This window comes from Silene latifolia, chromosome Y (assembly GCF_048544455.1).
Source record: "Silene latifolia isolate original U9 population chromosome Y, ASM4854445v1, whole genome shotgun sequence".
Lineage (NCBI taxonomy): Eukaryota > Viridiplantae > Streptophyta > Magnoliopsida > Caryophyllales > Caryophyllaceae > Silene > Silene latifolia.
In genome coordinates this window covers 433,986,691-434,004,621 of record NC_133538.1, presented here as the reverse complement: position 1 = coordinate 434,004,621, position 17,931 = coordinate 433,986,691, and the positions used below count along the sequence as shown (strand labels likewise).

Genomic DNA, 17,931 nt, shown 5'->3' with positions numbered 1-17,931 from the left:
AATCGCAACATATGTTGCGCCTCTTCCAGAGGCTGCTTGCTGCTCCTGCTCTTCTCCTTCTTTCTTGAGTTTCCTTTGTTTTGCCTTTTTCGTCTTATTTCCTTATTTCTTTTCATCTTTCAGTATATAATCATCTTTTAAAAATTCCCTTTTGATCATAATGTTTTATTTAGACCTAAATCCCTTTTAATTCAATATTCGCGGGTTTTCGTCACTACATCAAACCCAGATTTTAGGAACTCGTTTAGTCCATATCAAGTTTCTGGGATTTGTTATTTGTACATAATTTTCGTATTCTGTTCTATTTAGTTTTCCAACCGTTTTAATCCCGAGTTTAGTAATAAATTAATTCCGACACCGTAAATAAATCTAACTTGTTTTAATTCGTTTTAATCCGTTTTTGTCGCTTTTATGACTGTTCCAGATGTATATAATCTGTTAAACCACTTTTACTCGAGTTCCCAATTAATAAATTGATCTTAAATTTACTAATGAACATTAACGGACTGCGGTTCTGACTTCGCAGACAGAGCTCAACTCAAGAACAGACGCAGGAGGAGCTGCGCCTCTTCCAATGGACGCAGCAGATGCTGCGCCTGTTTTGAGGTGATTTCTGTCCCTGAACTCGTTCTCGCCTAGACGTAGCTTCTAATTACGTGTTTAATTAACTAATTATCGTAATATCGCCCCTAATCTGACATATTTTATTACTTTAATTTCTAACCTTTTTATCTTCCTCTATTTTCATCTTCGAAATCCGTTTCAAGTGTATTTTTGACGTAAATCAATTAAACCATTGTAATCATTGTAATTTTAATTATTGTAATTTATTTACAATTTTTTTATCGCTCTTGTATGATTTATTTTACTTGATTTTTCACATATAATCAATCTAACTCTAAACTTTGACCTTAATCGTTTGCTAAATTATGTGTTAACCGACATAGTTTAATCGTACATGTTAGGATTAATCTGTGGATGTTGCATTGCATGCATATAATCGACGACATATCGAATATGAACAACTTCTCCCATCATTAGTAGAGGTCGCTATCGAGGTGGGCGGGATTAGGTGTTCAGTAAAAAAACTTCCTAATACGTACCCTCACCCCTTATTCAAGATCTCTGTGAACATCTGTGTTCATTGGTATTCACGAGAGTCATTCTAGACACAGAATGCTAAGGGTAACGAGTTTTTACTGTTCATGTCACTACTTTGTGTCTTGACATGGTTCCAATTTCCCATAAAAGTTGGTGGTGACTCCACAAATGCACGCTTTATTCAAGCCCTTTCCCGCGCGCCGCGGTGTGGCCCATGTCCACAGTTGGCGACTCCGCTGAGGATTATACACTTACGTGTTACCCAGGGTGAAACTTGAATAAGGTTAGCGAATAGTTTATACGAGACAGTTGCGGTTTTCATTACTCGACCTTCTTGGGTCGTTTTATTTGGCCTTCCTAGGCCAAACCGAACCCATTCGACCAATCGTCCCGTCTGGACAGTCCAAATTCCTATCTGGCCCTAAAGATAGATAGCGATTGACGTCAACCATTCCATGGTGCATACTCATGTTTGTATCAAAAGCTTTCACTACTCGAGGGAATGGACTAGGAACCGACCTTACTCATGTTTGGCAAGGACCTCTCCATAGACCAGGGTTTGATTGCTTGGTATGGCAACCCACCTTCTAAACCAAAACCCTTTAAATGCACTCAGCATACCCTTATAATGCTTGTATGAATGTTTGTACCATATACATGATCACCGTTTTGTAAACAAAACTATGACGAAATTTTGTAAAATAAAATCCTTTTAAAATGTAAACACTTTCGAAGTGGCCTAAAATAGCCCAAAATTAGCCAAAACTCTGTCCAAATGACAAGTCAAAAGTCGGGCCTCAAACCCATTTCAAACTTCACTTCGAGTCAGCACTCCTACAACTACACTACAGTTGTCTAGGACCAACATTTTAAAATTTGTTATTTTGAAATCCCACTTGACACAGTGGCACACGCCCACTTCACGAGTCAAATATTTTGTTGAGTAAGTGTGCGAAAATGGTCGATCGTGTTCTGATTCATCGTCGATTTCTTATCCCCATTTCCAAAATGGTGAGAACTAGTCAAGGAAGCGTTAATGGTCGATCCGAATAACCCGTGAATGGTAATGATCAAATCCTAGCTGTGCTCATTCGTCTCCAAACAAGCCAAAACCAAGCCTATGCTCGCCTTAATGATATTGAAGGCCGAATTTTTGTTGTAGAAACTAGACTTCCTCCTGCAGAGAACGACATTCCAAACATGGTCGTGCATGATAACCTTCCACCCTTTGTTGGACAACCAGAAACCACTCCAGGTCTCATTGAAGCTGAAAAGCGACTCCAATATTTGGAGGATCTTTCCTTCATCTCTCGACACTATCCCTAAACAATGGTTCTATTCCTTGGAGCACAAGAAAATTGCTACCCGGGACGATGCCGCAATTGAGTTCACCAAACAGTACGCGGATAATGCCGAAATCCAAGTCAATATGCGCACTCTAGAAGTTCTTACACAAAATGAGAAAGAAGGCTTTACCGACTTCCTAAGTAGGTGGAGAAAGACTAGAACACAAATAGTTGAACGCCCAGACGAAGCCACTCTTGTGGAAAAGTTCGTGGATAATTTTAGACCCGTCTATGCAAACCGTTTGAGATACCAAAACATAAAGACTTTCAAAGACTTGGCTGTGCTAGGAACGAGAATTGAAGACGACATCCGTAAAGGACTCTTGTCCAAAACGGTAGGTCGCGGATATCAGGGTTCAACGAGTCGTTCTTATTGCTCTACTAGCAAGACCGACGAGGTTAACCTTGTCGAATCATCTAAGAAGAATAACCCGCAGAGGAAATTTACCTATGTTGGTGATTCATATTCCAACGCCCTGAAAAGGCTGATGAAACAAGGTAAGCTCCAACCCATAGGACCTACACCTGACCTAAAGAAGAAGTCTAAATTCTGGGATGAGAACGCATACTGCGAATATCACAGAGGCAAGGGACGCGATACGGAGAAATGCTTCAAATTGAAGCATGTCATTCAGGATATGATTGAAGTTGATCGTTTACCCATACCTCCTGCAAGCAAGCCTAACAATAGTCAGAATCCTCTTGGAGTTCTAACAATCACATATGAAGAATCCACCTTGGATTGTTCACACCTCATTTCTCCAGTCGAAGACGAGATTCATGCACTAGAAAATGAGGAGAGTTATTCCACCATCTCTCCTACCATTGCTGATTTTATCGCATGGGCAAATATTGTAAGTAGGCAAGTTTCAAAGCTAGAAGCTGTAGTGGCATCCCTACGTAATCCAAGCACTATTCCTAAGGGAAACATGCCACTTGCCCCAACTCTATCTCAAGAATCTACGATGCAAGAGGTAATCACAGTAGTCAACAATCTAGTCGAGCAAATAATCAATTTGGAAGCAGAAATCATCAGGTCGAGAGAGAGCTCAGTATCGTCAACGGAGTATGGACGGACGACGATGAGGACGAATACCTCACGAAACACTATCTCGTCAAGGTCAGTGAGGATATAGTAAAGACTAGCGAAGTTCAAGATATAGACCACCTTACTCACTCAGGACATCCATTGATACCGGTCGTTGTGAGCACCAAAAATAATATTTATAATTCCTATTAAAACTAACCTAGGCTAGTGGTAACAGGGTCGAACCACAAGGAGGCGAATGTAATTAAAAGTTGTCTAAATTTAGTCTAAGCTAACAAGAGTGGGGGTTGGTTTGATTTGGTCTATAGCTAATAACAATAAAAATTGAACTAAAGAAATATATTAAATCAAATATAAAGAAGGGTACTAGGATGGTCGGTTCACTCGGTCTAAATCAAACACATGAGGTGGGAAAACAAGAGGTCCTCTCGGTCCACTCTTTACAGATAGCATCTTTCGATCTCGCTATAAGCCCCTAATATCACTAATACTGACTCTCGTCCTGAAAAGTGACTAATAATCTAAACTTTACCTATCTTTCGATCTCAGCATAGTTTAGTCATTTTAATTGGTGATCTAACAACTGTCCCTATCTCTCGATCTAATGGGTCAGTCACATCCTAAACATTCAACTAGTCGTGTGCACTCGATTCGTCGAATAAAGAATTAAAACAATTAAAACGAAGGTAAAACCTCAGTGGCGGTCGATCGACAGGTATGGCGGTCGATCGACTGACACGCGATTTCAGTCCATGTTAATTCTACGCCGCCTAATCCTACAGTTCCCCTACATCCTAGCACAAGCAATTTAGCTACTCATACTGAAATTAAAGGCAGCAATAAAATTGGCTAAAAAACTACAGAATTCATGATTAATGCGGTAAAATAAACAATTAACATAAGACGGCAATTCGGCTTTGGGGAAACTGATCTAGCAATTCTACAACTACGAATGAATGCAAAATAACTGAATAAAACCATAGAATACCGTGTGAATTGCGAAGGAAAAGAACAAAGCTGAATGCAACAGTGAATTGTATTCAATACCGAAGTAATCCTCTAACCCTAATTAATAAACTCAAACTAAACGGAATTGAAAACTGAATAAGAATTTCCTCCTTTTCTGAATGTTCTAGGTTACGTTATATAGAAAATATACGTAATACTTATTATCAAAACTTAAACACAATGGGCTTGCTTTTCCTCGATCTTCTTATTCACGTCTGATTAGCGTCTTGGTCGATCGACCAAGCATGGCGGTCGATCGACTGCCCTGAGCTGAACAATAGCTACTGGAACCCGCAGGTTGGTCGATCGATCAAGGCGAAGCGGTGGTCGATCGACCGAAGTAGCTGATAGTTGGCTTCTATAATCTCGTGGATTTGTCTTTTGGGCCTTGAAACGCGCACCAAGCTCGTTCCTTAAGTGAATTCTTCACGTCAAATGCAATGCAGGATACTCGGGGATGGATTTAGTTCAATTTCCGTTGAATTCTTCACATTTCTGCAATAATGTACAAAAACACGAAAGTAGACGAAAATAGGGAGAATAGTAGCATAAACTACTAAAATGAGCTCTGAAATGCGTGTAAACAGGATGTAAAACATCATATAAAAGACACGCATCTAACTTCCCCAAACAAAACCCTTGCTTGTCCCCAAGCAAGAACTAGACTCGATCTAATTACCTAATGGAATGAGTTCAATCTCAGAGCGAAATGCAAATTGTCAAGCCTAAACCAATTTAATGCAATAACCAACAATCAATTAGCAATGTGAATCATGCAAACGAGTTATAAAGTCGTTAAGAAATGCTGAACCGTTAACTGTAGAGACTTATCAAATTGGACTCTCACGGGTCGCTCAAATCACTCATAAGCACAGGTGAATATATAAGAGGATAGAAAGAATTCATTTTGTAGAGACTCTCACCTAACTACGACCTATAAGAACATGCCTGCAATCTAATATGAATGTAATCTCTATGACCGTACATATGCATTCCAACCAACAAATGACCATGACACATGTCGAGGTAAATATGGATAATGTGAGGTATGGGTAAGAAGAGGCAAAACATTTACGGGAAAGTGGAGGTACATGTGATCAAGCTAGTACCAAAACGGAACCATATGACAACATCCTTCTTCTTGCTCATAATTTGACTAGCAGACAAAAACATTATTGGGTATGGGGTCTAGTTCTGAGAATCTTTTGAAGGTGCTATTAAATGGCTCTAAGCACCCGAAATCAAACCTAATGTGGAGTACATACGGTGCTATAGCAAGCACAAAACTCACAATCTCCATCATAACAGTAATCAACCAACTCCCCATAAGATACTAATGCAACATGGGAGCAAAAATCGCCATAAGATAAGGATTTTGAATTATGCTAATTGATTCCTTCGGAACCCAGTCGATCGACTTGATGTAGTGGTCGATCGACTGGGTTAACAGTACAGAACTCCTTTTTCTCTTTTTCGAATCATTTTTTCTTTCTTTCTTTTTCCTTTTCTTTGAACTTCTTTCCTCCTTCATTCTTTTTATCCAACAAAATCTCAATAAGAGCAAATGCTACCAAAAACTGAGTAACAATCCCAAGAACATAGACTACACTTGACAAGGGCAGGCTAAATGTAGGATGTAGTAATGGGACAAAAAGGCTGTTTTGGCAGTGTGAAGCTTATTGGGCAAAATGAATAAAGGGAAACCTCTACCACATGTGTCAACAAACCACAAACCGAATGCATACAGGTATTAAGCAGATCAAGTTCATATTTATGCACATTTATGTAACATGTCTCATAAGGAGTACTACTCACATCCTAGATAAACTGGTCATAGATATCACCAGTTATAAGCTCTAAACCTTAGAAAATATGATGTAGCTTGCCAAAATTCTAAGTCAAGTCTCAAGTTCAGCAAATAATTAACGAAAACGCGTAGATATGCACTTATACGATTCTACTAATAACATGTCAATTAGCAAGGCTTAGGCATAAACAGGTGAAATTGCAATGTCATCATTGAAATACTACCGTTCCGACTCGACTAAATGCTAAAATAAACATGCAAATTTTGAATTTTGATGAAATTTTTCAATTTTTTTTGGAATTTTCTTTATATATAAGAGAAATTAAATAAACAATGCAAACTGAAATGTAAACGTGAATGCAAGCAAATGATATGCGACGCAAAACCCTTCCCCAAACCAAATCGCACAATCTCCCCATTGTGCAAAATCATGTAATAAGGAAAAGAGAAACGGGAATTTGCGAGAAAATAAATAAATACGACAAGAAGTAAAACTTGGGAACTCACAAGACTTTAAGCGCAGCAAAAGGAAACCTCCCCAAACCGGCGTGAGCTAGGAGGTTTTCAGTGGCTACTTGATGCTACCAAAAAGTACACGAAAAGACAAAAGGACCACGTATAAGTCCGAGAAAACAATTTTGAAGCGGTATTATGTGCACAATTGAGAAAATAGAAGAAATAAATAATATGACGGAAGGTAAAGTGGAGTAGAAAACTCCCTCAATTCCGCAAATCGACCAAACACAGCAGAGGAGAGGTCGTGAATAGGTACAGCAATCCAGGGCGGTCGATCGACCACCTAGCCCAGTCGATCGACCAGAGTGAACAGGAACAAAAGCTCCTGGAACTGTGCAGCCAGTCGATCGACTATACAGGTCAGTCGATCGACCGAAAATACTCTTTGTAACCCGATTTCTTCGTATTTGCTCAATAACTTGAGCTAATGAGGTCTAAAAACCTGCAAGTGCACAATAATACGCGCCCAAAATTGCGCAAAACCCAAAGTAAAGTCTAAAGTACTTAAAAATCCTAAACAAAATAATTAAATGCGAAGTCTCGCGCACACAAAAGCAATAAAATAGTTCAAAAGCAATAAAATGAAGTTTTTGATAAAGCGCATGATCAACTAGTAGTTGATCAAGAATGGCCACGGTATGGCCCACTTCGTAAACACGGCTACAAGAGGTAGCCTCAACGGTGCTCATCTTCTCAGTTGCACCTTTCTCAAGTTCATCATCCGTAGAGCTTGACGGATCAACGGACTTCGTCATCTCCCAATCAATGACCTCTTGGCTCATCAAAGTCCAAGTCGGACTTTCTCACTCTGACTGGCTCATCTTCAAGCTCCTCATCAGTGCCATAGCTCAGGCATCCAAGACCGCCTCTTGAAACGACTTGCTCCTTCACAGCTAAAGTAACATGCACCTCGCCCTTCCCAAACCACCTGCACGCAATATCTAAAGCAATGAGATTCTTCCTCCTTTTGCTCCCGATGCGGGGCGGAGATGTTACAACAGGAATAGAAATAGAGACAGGCATATCAGGAAGCACAAAATAGGATTTCTTTTCAGAAACCGTATTACAAGTGACAGGCCACATGGGGTCCTTCTTCCTAGTTGTATGAGCAAAGACAATGGAATGCTTGCCTACCTTAAAAGTCAAAGTATCCGAACCAACATCAATAACTGCACCAGCAGTGTGCAGAAATGGCCTACCTAAGATGATAGGTATGTGGGCATCCTCAGGCACATCTAGGACAACAAAGTCTACAGGGAAGAAAAACTTCCCTATTTGCACAGGGATGTCCTTCAAGACTCTTATAGGCTGGACTGCACAGCGATCAGCCATCTGAACGGTCATGCTCGTAACTGCAAACCTATTCAATTTTAACTTTCTATCAAGACTCAAGGGCATGACACTAATACTAGCTCCTAGGTCACATAATGCCTTCTCAATAGAGAAGGTACCTATATTACAAGGAACGGAAAAGCTACCTGGGTCCTCTAGCTTATGGGGTGCAGTGTGAGTCAAATAAGAACATGACTCTTGAGTGAGTGCGACAGTATGCACAGTTTCAAGTGACCTCTTTTTAGACAGTAATTGCTTCATAAACTTCATGTAAGCGGGCACTTGATTCACTAATTCAAGGAAAGGTACTTGTACGTTTAAACTACGAACAACATTTTCAAATTTATTGAAAGATACTTGTTCCTTCGTCGGCATCAATCTCTCCGGGTAGTGGACTGTAAGAAGTAACTTAGCCCTCTCCTCTAAATCTCGCATGCCGGCATCCGTGGACTTAGGTTGGAAGTCCACTACCTTCTCCTTATTGAAGCTTGACCCCTCTTCAGACCGTCTCAAATATGAACCATTGATCGACATTGGGTCGTACTTGAACCAGGTGCCGACCCATCAAAGACGGGTCTTGCCCCAATACTTTCGGAGTTCTCGTACCCCGAAACAAATGATCCCTCAAGTTATCGGGCATTGGAGGACGAAATTGTTCAATATAAGCAGCAATCTCAGTCGATTGACCGGTTAGGTCAGTCGATCGACTGACTTGAACAGGACCAAAAACTACTGTTTGTCGCACTTGATCGTCGGCCAAGGGTATGTCGATCGATCGATCGACATACCCTATTTGATCGTCTTTTTCTTTCCACTTTTCGTTTCAGCTTTCTGTTGACTCGGTTCCGCCTCATCTTTTGCAGCATCGTCCTCAACCATGACGGGCCCCTCAAGGGTAGACCCACTCCCCAAAGTAATGGCATTAAGGGTGTCTTTTTGGCCCGTCTGAGTCGGTAAGTGTCCCGGAGCTCGAGTGGTATTCTTGCTAGCCAATTGAGCAATTTGGCTCTCTAGAAGTTTCATTCGGGCCTCTCTAGCTTGGGACTCCTTTTGCAACATATTCTTCAATTCAGTAAAGTCGAAATTTTGAGTTTGTTGCTGCTGCGGCACATAGGGAGGTTTTTGAAACTGTTTTTGCTTATGAGGAGGCACATAAGTCTGTTATTGCTGCTGCTGCGGAGGTTGAGTTGGATTCAGGACATTCTGGCTACTCCACCTCAAGTTGGGATGGACATTAGGCTCATAGTACGTGTTTGTCTGCCTGTAATGTTGAAAGGTAGCACAAGACTAGAAGGGACTAGGACAATTTTCTGAGACATGTCCCTCAGCTCCACATCTTCTACAGACGAAAGGACCGTCTGAAACAGCATTCACATGATACATCCCTCCTTTTGTAGCTCCTCCCAACTCGTATTTGTCAAAACTCGCCGTGAGAGCCTCTAATGCAGCTACAGAAGGGGATTCAGTACTGCTCCTCTGATTGCCTCTCGAATTCCCATATTGACTTTATGGGTGGCTAAGTCATCAATGATCTTCCACCCCTTAGTCTCTCCCATATTCTCAACAAATCGGCCATTGGTCGCAAAGACATCCAAAATAGCCCTCTGATCGTCATACAACCCGTTATAAAACTGATTGCAAAGACTCCATTTTTCGAACCCATGGTGCGGAATAGTTCGCACCAGCTTCTTGAAACAGACCCATGCTTCATGAAAGTTCTCATCAGGTCCCTGTTTAAAGCTCGTGATCTGAGCTCTAATGGCAGCTGTCTTAGAGGCAGAGAAGTATTTCTTGTAGAATGCCAAGGCCAAAGAATTCCAGTCGGTGATCCCATGAGCGGCTCGATCCAGATCTCTGTACCACTCCCTTGTAGCATCACGGAGTGAGAATATAAACATGGTCTCCTTTATCTGGTTCTGGGTCACACGGGTCGGTGGGGGTATAAAGCAACAATAATCGATAAATATCTCCATATGCTTGGCTGCATCTTCATTTGCAGCACCCCCGAACTGGTTCCTCTCAACTAAGTTGATATAGGAAGGCTTCGGTTCGAATTTCCTATCAGCTCAGTGTACTTGAACCCCTTGTATAGATTTGCATTTTGTCGGCTCGAGAATGACTTGCTATAGTTGCTTCTTGACCATGACTGGAATTTACGGAGATGTGGATCGCGGTGAAGAGGTAGAAGCAGGAGATGTAGGTGGGTCTTCTTCGAACAATTCGTTCTCGTAGTAACTAGACAGAGTACTCAACTCTTCCTCTGTCGGCAATATCCTAGATGATCGTCTCAACTCACGCAAGGTCTTCTCAATCTCAGGATTGAAAGGTACTAATTCACCACCCTGTGACCTAAAATTTGATACCCGTCGTTGTGAGCACCAAAAATAATATTTATAATTCCTATTAAAACTAACCTAGGCTAGTGGTAACAGGGTCGGACCACAAGGAGGCGAATGTAATTAAAAGTTGTCTAAATTTAGTCTAAGGTAACAAGAGTGGGGGTTGGTTTGATTTGGTTTATAGCTAATAACATTAAAAATTAAACTAAAGAAATATATTAAATCAAATATAAAGAAGGGTACTAGGATGGTCGGTTCACTATAGTTTCGGCGGCTACAAACTAAGTCGGTCTAAATCAAACACATGTTATTTTGCATTCATTCGTAATTGTAGAATTGCTAGATCAGTTTGCCCAAAGCCGAATTGCCGTCTTATGTTAATTGTTTATTTTACCGCATTAATCATGAATTCTGTAGTTTATTTAGCCAATTTTATTGTTGCCTTTAATTTCAGTATGAGTAGCTAAATTGCTTGTGCTAGGATGTAGGGGAACTGTAGGATTAGGCGGCGTAGAATTAACATGGACTGAAATCGCGTGTCAGTCGATCGACCGCCATACCTGGTCGATCGACTGGCCACGTGAGGTTTTACCTTCGTTTTAATTGTTTTAATTCTTTATTCGACGAATCGAGTGCACACGACTAGTTGAATGTTTAGGATGTGACTGACCCATTAGATCGAGAGATATGGACAGTTGTTAGATCACCAATTAAAATGACTAAACTATGCTGAGATCGAAAGATAGGTAAAGTTTAGATTATTAGTCACTTTTCAGGACGAGAGTCAGTATTAGTGATATTAGGGACTTATAGCGAGATCGAAAGATGCTATCTGTAAAGAGTGGACCGAATTGCGAAGGAAAAGAACAAAGCCGAATGCAACAGTGAATTTTATTCAATACCGAAGTAATCCTCGAACCCTAATTAATAAACTCAAACTAAACGGAATTGAAAACTGAATAAGAACTTCCTCCTTTTCTGAATGTTCTAGGTTACGTTATATAGAAAATATACGTAATACTTATTATCAAAACCTAAACACAATGGGCTTGCTTTTCCTCGATCTTCTTATTCACGTCTGATTAGCGTCTTGGTCGATCGACCAAGCATGGCGGTCGATCGACTGCCCTGAGCTGAACAGTAGCTACTGGAACCCGCAGGTTGGTCGATCGACTGAAGGCAGTTGTCAATCGACCGAAGTAGCTGATAGTTGGCTTCTATAATCTCGTGGATTTGTCTTTTGGGCCTTGAAACGCGCACCAAGCTCGTTCCTTAAGTGAATTCTTCACGTCAAATGCAATGCAGGATACTCGGGGACGGATTTAGATCAATTTCCGTTGAATTCTTCACATTTCTGCAATAATGTACAAAAACACGAAAGTAGACGGAAATAGGGAGAATAGTAGCATAAACTACTAAAATGAGCTCTGAAATGCGTGTAAAACAGGATGTAAAACATCGTATAAAAGACACGCATCATCCATATCAAAATATCTCTCAAAATGGTACTACGGTTAATGGTCCAGCTACTAACACCAATGTCATCACACCAAATGATGGCGATGATACATCTGTTGACCAATTACTAAAACAACCACGGAAGACAAAGGCTGATCTTTCAGTCTGGCAATTAGTTGCGAGTTCATTTCCCCATCGTCAAGCTTTACTGCAAGCATTGGCTAAACTGGACGTAGCACATGATTCTACCCCTGATGACGTAGTCAACCTAGTCTTCCAAGACTCAGTCAAGCTAAGTAACCCAGTTACTTTTTCAGATGGGGATTTGCCTCCTTTCGGTGCCAGTCTTAACCTCGCTTTATACATTACAGTCACATCCTTAAAGAAAAACGTACCAATGACTTTGGTGGATGATGGCTCCGCAGTCAACGTCATACCACTAAAGACAACATACAAATTTGGCATAAAAGAATCAGATTGGACTCCAACCAACCAAGGTCTTCGAGCATACGATGGAACACGATGTAAAGTAGTAGGGCTAATTAACCTTACTGTAGCCACAGGGCCAATCGAGCGAAAAGTTAATTTCCAAATAGTGGACATTGAGGCGTCCTCCAATATACTTCTAAGAAGGCCCTGGATTCACGCTTCCAAAGCGGTAACGTCCACTTTGCACCAGAAGATCAAGATTCCTCTAGATGGCAAAGTAGTGACGTTCACTTCGTCACCTATCAAGGCCGTGATAGAGAAAATGTCAAGCAACCAGGTAGTCACAGACCCAGTGTACGAACTTGGGGGATTTCAAATCATAAATATTATAGAGAGCGAGTTGGCGCCTTTATACTTCAACCCATACTCCAATTTAGTGGTTAACCACATACTCAAGTCCCAGGGTTACTTCCTAGGAATGCTAATAAACCCTGCCAAGAAAAACACCTTTGCACCGTATAAGGAAGGAAATTGTCAAAGGATACCATTAGGTTTGGGATACAAGCCCACGAAGGCAGAAGCCTTGGAAATGCTTACCCAGTTCCAAGAACGTAAAGTCAAAGGAATCCAGATGTGATCCTATCTCCCTACCCTAAATGGATACTTCGTCAGAGAGGGGAGTCATGAATACTTTCGCGAATTTCCCGAACCTTGGCAATATAGGGGAACAAAACTACCTGGAATCGAGGTCTTCCATGATTGTTATTTCATCCCTTCAGAAACGGTTCCTACCGTCAAAAGTCGTCAAACACCTTGTCTATACGAACAAGCCGTTAGCCTTCTATTTGGAGAAGACCGAATCGTCAGAGCAGCGCAGGATGAGATCGTTACCATGATACTTCAAGATGACCATTTCAACCCAACAGCGCTAATTACTAACACCAGCCCAAATCAGCAGAAAGGATGGAGAAAGTCAATCAAATGGATCAAAAACCAAGGAAAGCTCTTCAAGGTCACTACCAGAGAAGGAGAGATGTTCAAAGGAGAACCCGGAGATGATGAATTCGAATCAGAGTCGGAGTTAGAGTCGGAATCAGATACCAAGTCTAGAAAAGTCGCTAGAGAGTCATCCTCTGTCGTCACTCCCCACCCCATTGTTTTTCGTAGCATAGCATTACATAGCAACAACAGCTTGGGAAATGTCCCAGCAGCTGTCCTTTTACCGCCACTGCCTACTGAAAAGATGGCTTCTTTGTTTCAGCTCTTTTCAAAATTTAATATGAATAAATCTGATTCTGCTTACTCCTTGTGTTATTCTGAACGCAATTCTATTTACGATGATAATGAGGATGACCCTGACCCAGACTCAGTCGAATTACCTCCCTATATAATTAAAGAGATACTACAAGATGGGGAAGGGGCACCAGTTATAGAGAACACCGAACCCATCAACGTAGGAATCGAACTAGAATCCAAAGAACTTAGGATAGGGACGACCTTAGACCCAACTGAAAGGGCCAATTTCATCGAGATCCTACACGAGTTCAAAGACGTTTTCGCTTGGTCTTACAAGGACATGCCAGGGATCGACAGGGATATTGCAGAACATCGCATTCCGATCAAACCAGGTTTCAAACCTGTAAAACAGAAGCTCCGTCGGATGAGGACTGAGTGGGCTCTTAAGATTAAAGAAGAAGTCGATCAGCAATTCAAAGCCGGGTTTATCAAAGTTTCCGAGTACTCAGACTTGGTGGCTAACATAGTCCCCATACCCAAAAAGGATGGGCGAATCCGGGTTTGTGTTGATTTCAGAGACTTGAACAAAGCGAATCCCAAGGGCGACATCCCTTTACCACACATCGACATATTGGTAAATAATACAGCAGATCACGCATTGTTATCCTTCATGGACGGGTATGCAGGGTATAACCAGATCAAAATGGCCATAGAAGATATGCATAAGACAGCCTTTGTCACTCAGTGGGGCACGTATTGTTATACTGTTATGCCGTTCGGGCTAATCAATGTTGGAGCTACAAACCAACGCACTGCGACCACCCTACTACATGACATGATGCATAAAGAAGTAGAAGTATATGTAGATGATATGATTGTCAAATCCAAGGATAGAAAAGGGCACATCGATAACCTTCGCAAGTTTTTCCTAAGACTGCGCAAGTACAACATGAGGCTCAAACCTCAGAAATGCGCGTTCGGAGTCACATCAGTCAAGCTTCTAGAATATTTGGTCAGCTAGAGAGGAATAAAAGTTCATCCATCCAAAATCAAAGCTTTAATCGAAATGCCACAGCCCCAAAAAGAAAAGGAGGTTAGAGGATTTTTAGGCAAAGTGCAGTATATAAGTCGATTCATATCAAAGCTCACTATGATCTGCGAACCTATTTTCAAAAAGCTAAAGAATATAGATCATACCATATAGGACGACGACTGTCAAAAGGCGTTCGACAAGATTAAAGAGATATTGGCCAAACCACCGGTGCTAATGCCTCCCCAACGAGATCACCCTCTGAGTTTATATCTCACGGTCACCGAAACAGCCATGGGGGCTATGTTTACATAGACCATTGGGAAAGAAGAAAGAGTTATCTACTACCTTTGTAAGAAGTTCTTGGAGTACGAGTGTAAGTATACACCTCTCGAAAAGACATGCCTCGCTCTTGTGTGGGCAACAAAGAAGCTACGCCACTACATGCTTAGCTACTCTGTCAAGGTATATTCTAAAATGGATCCCATCAAATACCTCTTCGAGAAAAGCATCCTTAACGGACGTTTGGCGAGATGGACCTTAATGCTCTTAGAGTTTGATCTCAAGTACCTACCTTTGAAAGTTATCAAGGGCGCGCCGTTGCTGAATTCTTCACAGATAATCCTATCAACGATACCCAGGAAATAGACACGTGGTCATTTCCAGACGAGGACATCCTACAGACCAGTGTAGACTCTTGGGATCTTTATTTTGATGGGGCGTCTAATTTAAGAGGATTTGGAATAGGAGTGTTACTCATTTCTCCTGAAGGCGAGCATACACCACTTTCTGTCAAACTCGACTTCGAGGTGACAAATAATGCGGCAGAGTATGAAGCTTGCCTCATTGGTCTACAAGCAGTAGTGAGCTTAGGCATTAAGAATCTTCGAATTTACGGAAACTCGTCCTTGATCATTAACTAAGTTACATGATCTTGGAAAATTCAAAGTGAAAGTCTGGCACCCTATCAGGCTAGGATAGATCAAGTCGCCCAATTCTTCAATCAGGTCACTTATCTACACCTACCCTGTGAAGAGAATCAATTTGCAGATGCTCTTGCAAAACTTTCATCTTTTATCAATATGCCAGACAACATGGTTGAAATGCCCTTATGCATCGAACGGCGGTCAGAACCGGCCTACGTACACCTCCTTACAGATGAAGAAGAAATCCCAGAGGAACTTGGTTCCAAGCCATTATCAACTTCAAACTTAACGGTACATACCCACCAGATATGGGCAAGAGGGGACAACGCGCCATACGTCTACTCGCCTCTCAATACCTCCTTATGCAAGGAGAATTATACAAAAGAACACCTCTTAGTGTCGTCTTGCGTTGCCTTATTCACTGGCACAGAAAGTAATGGAAGAAGTTCACGATGGAGAATGCGGTCCTCATATGAGTGGACACATGATGGCAAAGAAAATCACGCGTCTAAGATATTACTAGATGACAATGGAGTCAGATTGTATTAAATACGTCAGACATTGCCCCAATTTCTAGATCTTTGGAAATGTGCAACATGTGCCTCCCTCAATGCTTTACACCATGACATCTCCTTGACCATTTTCCGCTTGGAGAATAGACATCATTTGGAAAATCACTCCAGCCGGAACAGGAGGTCAAACCTTACAGATAAAAATGTGGCAAAGTTCATACAAACCAATATCATCTGTCGATATGGTTACCCATATGAAATCATCAGTGACAATGGATTATATTTCCAGGCTGAGACCGAGCAATTACTAGCCAAATACAAAATCAAACATCACCATTCCTCGCCATATAGACCCCTAAACTAACGGCACGGTAGAGCCAGCTAACAAGAATGTCGTCATGATCCTCAAGAAAATCATCGACAATTATCGTGATTGGCCTAGCAAGATACCCTTTGCGTTGTGGGGATATCGCACATCAGTTAGGACGCTCACTGGGGCTACTCCTTTCTTTTTAACTTACGGCATGGAAGCTATACAACCAGTGGAGCTAGAGATCCCATCTCTACGCATTCTATTAGAAAGACAAATTCCAGAAGCTGATTGGAAGAGAGATAGGTATGTGGAACTTGTCCTCTTGAAAGAAAGAAGGTTGCACGTATTACATAATGTGCAGACATATCAGGCACGTATTAGCCTTTAGTAAACGGGTTAAGCCCAGGAACATCAAAGAAGGAAATTTGGTGCTCAAATCAGTCAGAACTCTCCTACCTGTCGATCCACGAGGAAAGTTTAAACCAAACTGGGACGGACCGTTCTTAGTCAAGTCCATACTCTCACGGGGTGCGGTTAGGATTACAGACCTAGATGGGAATGAATTTGCTAACCCTACCAACCTAGACCAACTGAAACGATACTATCCTTAACATAGGACAAAAACATGTCTCGTGTAACACGCATGTGCCGCTCTTGCGACACGAAATAAAATGGCCCTTGTCCCACTGAAAAAAAGCTTATGTCATTTTGCTCTTGCATTTCGACATTTTTTCATCCTTATATCATCAAATAAATTAAATTGCACTTCCTTAGGAGTATGTAAAGCACATGCTTATTTTTCGTCTAAAGTTCATTACAAGCTCCTGCTTTGAACAAATATTCTTTTACATTTACTCGAACTACGCACAGGATTTGATTTCATTTTTTCTAATGAATGCGTAGGCAATCATTCACAGGATACAACCCATTATTTTAAAATGTAAATAGAAGAACATTTGCATTTGCATTTGAAATTCGAATAATAACGGAAAAATCATAACAGTTTCTTAACTAATAAATCTTTTATTCATTGTTCCATAAATAGTAATAATAAGCCATATACATATAAAATAACAATGTTGAAAATAAATGCTAGGCTAGGTTCTACAAACCCGCCGTTTATTACAACCCATAAAAATAATAAATAATATTATAATAAATGACTAAGGCTATTCTTCCATTTCCCTTTGCCTTTGTCACCCTTGTCATACTTCTTGTCTCGACCACGAGCAGGGCGCTCTTGCGTTATCTCTGACCTAATCACCAACGGTCGTTCTCGCGGTCTAGCCTTACCATTTCGATCCATCACCATCTTCTCGGCAGAGGCGGTTTTCGGCTTCTTCAATGGACGAACGACTCGGAATTCGGCCTCTTCTTCCTCCTTAGTCAAGTACTTTTGGTTCTCCTTTGCTACTTCGCGGATCTTATAATCCACGGGCTCGTGCTTCCTCAACTTCTCACGCTCTTCAGGGGTACCAGCCTTTCTCCATTGCAAATATGAGTCAGATACCCATAAAGAGCCAACAGGAA

The 17,931-nt window shown here is 41.2% G+C and overlaps 1 non-coding gene across 1 annotated transcript; it reads left to right on the top strand.

Annotated features, from left to right (window-relative positions):
- The first annotated feature begins 9,814 nt into the window (after positions 1-9,814).
- Positions 9,815-9,921, top strand: LOC141636447 (small nucleolar RNA R71). Its single transcript, XR_012541057.1, has one exon. It is a non-coding gene; the product is annotated as a small nucleolar RNA R71 (small nucleolar RNA).
- Positions 9,922-17,931: the final 8,010 nt, after the last annotated feature.